This window comes from Hyla sarda, chromosome 4 (assembly GCF_029499605.1).
Source record: "Hyla sarda isolate aHylSar1 chromosome 4, aHylSar1.hap1, whole genome shotgun sequence".
Classification (NCBI taxonomy): Eukaryota; Metazoa; Chordata; class Amphibia; order Anura; family Hylidae; genus Hyla; species Hyla sarda.
In genome coordinates this window covers 107,252,778-107,259,702 of record NC_079192.1, presented here as the reverse complement: position 1 = coordinate 107,259,702, position 6,925 = coordinate 107,252,778, and the positions used below count along the sequence as shown (strand labels likewise).

Genomic DNA, 6,925 nt, shown 5'->3' with positions numbered 1-6,925 from the left:
GATTAAAGCTGTGCCGCCCACCGTGCATATTAAATGCTATACATTTTCTTTCTTTGGCAGGCTCCTTTTTAGGACAAACAGCTATTGTTAACCCATATGTGACTGGTTGGATTCTTTTTTTTGTCATTTGGTGACAAATCAATTTTCTCTATGTAGTATGTAAGATTTGCTTAATAGTTGCTTGATACTATAGATATATATTTATGTCCTGTTATTTATATAGCTCCGGTATAATCCAAAGGGCACGACAGGAGTCCTATTTGAGTGACCCAAAACTAAGTGATGATGATATGGTGACTAAAGCCCATGTCCCTTTCTCTATGAGGACCTGTTCTCAGCTGTATACATCAAAAAGTTCTACCAACTCTTTCTATTTCCTAAATGCATTCTAAGGTTTTTCCTGTTTACAGTGGTCCCTCAACATACGATGTTCATCGATGTCGCCGTGTCCCCGGAGTGTCCCCAACGCTCCAGGAAGGTCTCTGCTGCCTGGGAACGTCACTCTCCGACGATGGAGAGTGCCGGTGATGCAGGGGATCCCGAGGAGTACGCTACGGAGCCCCGAGGACAGGTGAGTGATCATCACCGGAGCACACGGGGCACCGTAAACGGCTATCCAGCGGCAGCTGAAGCAGTCAGCGCTGCCGGATAGCCGTTTATGCGATGGCCCCGACATAAAAAAAGCATTGTATGTTGATGCTGCCTTCAACATGCGATGGCCTCTGAGAGGCCATCATATGTTGAAATGATCGTATGTCGGGGCCATCGTAGGTCGGGGAGTCACTATATTGTGAAGATGTGTTTATTTGTTTAAAACAGTATATATAGATATGGGGACAGTATATATGGATCCAGGCTTTCTGATTTGCCTTCCTTGTATTTTTGGCATTGACCTCGGGTTTAATGATCATTCATCTTCTTCATTATACAATACATTTGTGTGTATAATATCTCCTGGTCACCAGTTACAGATGCCAAGGACACAATCTGAGGATTCCGTGTGCTAAAGTCTAAACCTCTGTGTAAGTTTGGAAACGTTGGCACTACAATAGGTGTAATGTAACTCAGAAATAGAGAAACAGAACCATGGCCGCACATCCACAACTTGTACTATGATATAATTGCTTCTCAGCATAATTTCAGAAACCAATAGGTTGTTAGTGTACCTGCTACATCAAGGCCACCTGAGAAGAGTGGACACCTGATAAGAGCGGGCACCTGATAAGAGTGGACACCTGATAAGAGTGGACACCTGATAAGAGTGGACACCTGATAAGAGCGGGCACCTGATAAGAGCGGGCACCTGATAAGAGTGGACACCTGATAAGAGTGGACACCTGATAAGAGCGGGCACCTGATAAGAGTGGGCACCTGATAAGAGTGGGCACCTGATAAGAGTGGGCACCGGATAAGATTGGACACCTGATAAGAGTGGACACCTGATAAGAGTGGGCACCTGATAAGAGCGGGCACCTGATAAGAGCGGGCACCTGATAAGAGTGGGCACCTGATAAGAGTGGGTCTATGAACTAAAACTGGCATAGCGCTGGACAGTGACCACTATTGTTGCAACCAGAGTCTACAGGGGGAATAACTCGACTAATCCCCTGGCTCAGGACCTCGTCACCCCGCAGACAAATCACCATAGCAACAATGGCCACCACACAGCACCACACTAGTGTGAACACCTAGAAAATTCTCCGTGTGGAAGACAATAGGTCTAATGGATCCTTCTGTTCTCTTCTAGGAAAACCAACCAACAAAGTGTGGACTTAACCAATCAAATAACCAGATTACAGTCCTCAGACTAGTCACCAATTGGTTGGCAGGATGCAGCGATTTTGGAACTAAAAGGAGTCCAACAGAGCTATAGCTCAAAACCAGAGGAACAATGAAAAATGGCAAATTCAATGGGATTAATGGAGGGAGAGTCACGAGTATACACCAGAAGTCATTGTGGAGAGACAGAGGGAGACAAAGCCAAGGAGTCAAACAAATGCAGAATATATTAGAAATAGAGGCTGGAGGAAGGGTTCAGGAACAGAAATCAACACCATGAAGGCCATGGCATCCAGGCTCTCATGTGATATCATTGTCAAGCATTTGGTGCACATGTTTTAGGTGAGAAGAACTAGAAGGGAGAGGTACAGTATGTATTACAGTTTTTGGCATTGTTTCCTTGCAGTACTAGGGTATTGGATTTAAAACGATTCATTGGAAGGAGGAATAACAGCACTGCAGCACAGACTGGAAGGTCTGATAATAGAGAGTGAGGGAGCTCAATATGCTGCCTTTTCTTTTTTGCACAAAGATGCGCATGGAAAAGTATTTTATTCGCCCAGAAAACCCCTTTAAGCTATTTACAGGTAGGTGATGTCAATATGCATGGTATGTGGACAATGGTTTCCTTCTCTTTGATGCCTGTATACTATTGAAAGAAAGATCCTTTTAAAGAAGTTGGAAACTTCCAGTTTGTCCAATTTGGTAAACCCCATTCTATATTAAGGATTTGGATTTCTCAAAGCAGTGAGGTCTTCAAGCGATAACCTGATAACATAATTGAGAATTGTTCCATAAGTACTTTGATCCAGGGGTCAAGTCTTGGGAAAAAGGGTGGGAACTCACCCAAGATTACTACACAAGGGCTGGTTCTGTAGGACTGCTGCTAATGGTAATGGTATTCCTGCTGTGGTAAAAGTGCAGGAACTCCATTCTCAGGACTTGAGCCCTGCTTTGATTCCTGTAATCCATGTGGTGGCAAATTATACAAATCATTGCCCACTGTCCACTAAAAACAAATGAGACTGGTGGTTTATAAGAGAAAAAAAGCCATATTCAATAAAGTAGGCTCCAACTATTAGATTCAATTCAGCCAAACTTGCTTGCATAACTAGGAATTAATGATCGCCTAACTTGTATGGTGGTCTTCTCTTCTGACAGCACATGCTGGTTGCCTGATCGTGGCTCTCTCCCCTCTCCCCATTGTTAATCCCTGCTTGCTTGGCCATGGCTCCATGTGTAAGAGAAGTAAATAAGGGTAGATAACCAGTGGCTTGCTTCATTACTAGCCAAATATAGGGAGGGGGTTGTGAGTAAAAGTCTATAATCAATATTCTGCCCTCTCTTATGCTAAACTATAAAAAAAAAAGGACTACAAGAAATATCATTGTTAGTTTCACTTGCTAGATCCGCTATGCTTGGTTAGCTAATTAAATGTCAGGTAAAGCCTACAGGACATCCTTCCACACCCATGCTTCCTAATAGAAGAGCTCAGAACGCCTATTTTTTACTGCCAAAAACTTCCGTAAGGGGAAGAGATGCATAATTAGTAATGGGGTTTCTATTCATTCATGTAAAAAAGGCAAAAAGATGAGAAAAAAAAAATAAAGAAATAAAATGAATGACCTTTCTCCCCAGGAGCAGAGTGACTATTCATCAATTAAAGGAATCTGTTCCTCCACAGGTCTGAAGAAATAGACTTCTTAGAATGCAGCAGACAAAAATGAAGCGGGTCCCCACTGCAAATCAAGGACCACAAAATTAATCTCGTCGTATATATTTTAAAATACGGTACTTTGCTGACATTTGCTGTTCCTGTCAGGCTTAATAAAGAGATTTTTACCAGTGTTTGCTTATTCAAAGCTTCAAACACTCAACCAATTTTGGAAATTATTTCTGATTTATGGGTCTTTTTTCAGGCAGGTGTCTTTTGCCTTGTCAATTATATCTTATAGTAAATGCTAAGTGTATGCCGAATGCTAAGACGAATAAGGAAACCTTTTCGTATAAAACATAGAAGAAATGGGAGGAAGTCACTGGATTTGTACTTTTTTCATTTTCATCATACTACAACAGCTTTGAGGCAAATACCCCCCCCCACCCCCCCACACACATACACACACAAAACTAAGAATTTCACACAAAAAAAATATAAATACGAGTAGAAATATGGATTCATGTATATTTCTCAGATTGGGTCATTAATGCCATGTCTTACATTTAACTCTGCAGTTTAAAATGTCAATTTCTCCCTAAGGTTACAGTATGAGTTATTCTTGTGCTATAAGATGGAAAGCACTACATATATAAAATATGAACATGATCATTGATCAATATATGGCACAGTACATTAGCCACCACTGAATATATGGTGAAATAATACAGATCAATAAAAAGAAATGTGTTCAATTTCTTAAAGTATATAGTATATTTCTGACAGAATACAACACTTTAATATTGCTAAATAATCTTGCAAGTAACTATTATATAGAGTGGAATTTAAGGATTAATAACACCAGCACCATAAAGGGCTACTAAACCTAAATACAAAGCTGCAGAGTTGGAGATATAGATAAAGGAGTGATCATGGAATAAAGCTTTTTTTCTTTTTGGCAAAATGGCAACTTTTGTCCATATGGTTTATTAGGGCATAGTGACGCCAAGGCGTCATCTCTATGTAGGATCTCACATAGGGAGCCAGAATGGAGAGTCTTTTACCATCTACAGACACATATTTGTCTGCGACAAATTGTACTTTGTAATGACATCTTTCATTTTACCACATCATTTTTATCCTTTAGATGCCATGATCGGCATTGATCACAGCTTCTCATGGGTTAATGACAGAAACTCAGCACCTGCAACCATTTTAGTGACAGTAAACACTGCATGTTTACGTTTTTGTGTATTAAAGGGGTAATTCGTCAGGGAAGGAAAAAAGTAGTCCAAATGGTGTGAAATGCACCTACATAGTATCCTGTCTAGTTTCTGACACCATTCACTTTCTCTCCGATACGCTGTCCTTCTTTGATCCATTTTATCTCTGCTTCTTCCTTCCTTAATTACATTTCCTAGCAAAAAAGGGTTGTGGCTTACTGATGCAACATCATGGCTGGATGGTCAATGATAGAGAGGGGGATTGGCTGGGTGGGTCAACGTTAGTGAGTGTGGCTTGTTGTTATGACAGCCAAAAGGGGTGTGGTTTACAAGAGGAGGATGCTGTAAGCAAGGACAAAGTTTCCTCTGTCTGAGGTGGAAGGGGGAAGGGAAAGAGGAAACAGAGGAGACGAAATAGATAGGGGATGGCAGGTTCATTTCAGCCTGTCACAGCATATTCCATCAAGGAAAATGGCCCAGTTCAGATAATGGGGGATATTTATCAAAAGAAGTGATCGGATTGGTTGCTATGGGCAACTGGGCAACTTTTCCTCTGGACAGGTTTTGATAAATCTCCCTCAATAAGTTTACATTACTATACAAGAGTCTGGCAATGAAGGGACAAACTTGAATCATTTTTGCTATCTGGAGTACCCCAGGGCATACATTTGCGAGGGCATACATTTATATCAATTGTTGTCTAGGGGATATTATTAAACCATTTACTGATCATATTTCATGTTTATGTGAAGCATAAATAGAAATTCCTAGTGAGTAGTTGTTCCAGTGCCAGTTCTGCTTTGGACTGTTGCAACCATTTTTGGCGAGAGGCTGCTCAGCTATCCTGAAGATACTTATTTTCACTGTGGGTATTATGTAGAGTAATTGCTCTTTATTAGTAACTAGAGCTTGTGTGCTTACTTGAGAATCTTTCTATCCTGCTACTATTAAAACCTGGGGGGCAACTAGATACGGAGAGCAATTATTGGGAATGGCTCTACTATAGATGAAAACTGGTTCTTCAGCCTTGAGAGTTATTATTATTCCATCAAAATTCATAGTTTATTTGTATAAGGCCTAGACATGCTTGGTCCTCCAGAATGAGAGCTGGTCTTGGTGGCCAATATCTATGCTTGCTTAGTTGTACCTTCAGTACTGGTAAACCTCTGCATTAACTCAGAATTTTATAAAAAGAGTATTTGAAAAAGTTTTCCCTTTTTCTTTTTTAGGCAACCATTCAAGGTGAGCTCAAATGTTTGCTACTTATGAACTATTTATATTACACTAAAATGTGTCCTGGCTTAATATTCACCAAAATTCCAAATTGATGCATTTTTGGGTAACCATATCTTAAGACTCACTTACTTACTTTGAAGACTTTGCTGTCTGGAATACATAACCTACGCGGACATGCCAAGTGTGGTTCAGATTTATGACACCAGACAACCTGGATTACAGTACAGTATTAACAAACTGGAATTGGTAAGAGCTCAGCTCATCTCTGGCTCAGAAGGTAATAAATAGTTCTGTCTGTGTCTACATGAATGTTTATCAGGTCAGACATACAGTAGGATACTTCATGCCCCTGCATTAACCTCCAGCCCTAGTACTCACAGACAACAGGACTTCCACTTCACAAGCACTTCAGAATAAAGATGATAAGAAGATTACAAGAAAAGCCTCTCTTCACAATTTGACTTCCTCAGCCGGTTAAATTACAAATGCATCGGTCATCTGACATCTGAAACCAAGGTTCAAACATCTCCGCAGGTGATGGGTCAGATTCTGCCAGAAAAGTTTATTTGACCTGAAGTAAGAAGACTTAAAAGGTTCCAAGTAGGGCTATGATGTGTATACAATAGCAACATGTAATGTTTAAATTCATGTGGTTCGGACTATGAGCATTGTGCAGATATCTGTATAAATAACAAAATTGTTGCCACAAATAAGGAAAAAAATTGTATATTCTTTGCGATAAACTTTGGCTGCAATTTCTTTTTTTTTTTTTTACTTTAACTTAAGGACACAGCCCAATTTGCCCCAGGTCAAAACCAATTTCCTTTTTCGCGTTTTTTCTCCTCGCCTTATAAGAGCCAAAACTTTTAGGCTGGGTTCACACCACAGAATTTCCGTGCAAAATTCTACATTGATCTTTCACAAGAACATTCTGCAGCAGCAGAGTCCCATTGATATCAATGGGATTCTGCTGCTCTGTTCAGATGGCAGAATTTCTGCAGCAGCAACATCTGCTGGGGAAATCCTGATTCCG

General features: G+C 40.4%; 1 long non-coding RNA gene across 1 annotated transcript; it reads left to right on the top strand.

The window, feature by feature from the left end:
* The first annotated feature begins 473 nt into the window (after window positions 1-473).
* LOC130368338 (uncharacterized) lies at window positions 474-6,683 on the top strand. Its single transcript, XR_008892425.1, has 3 exons — window positions 474-571; window positions 1,748-2,121; window positions 5,886-6,683. It is a non-coding gene; the product is annotated as an uncharacterized LOC130368338 (long non-coding RNA).
* Window positions 6,684-6,925: the final 242 nt, after the last annotated feature.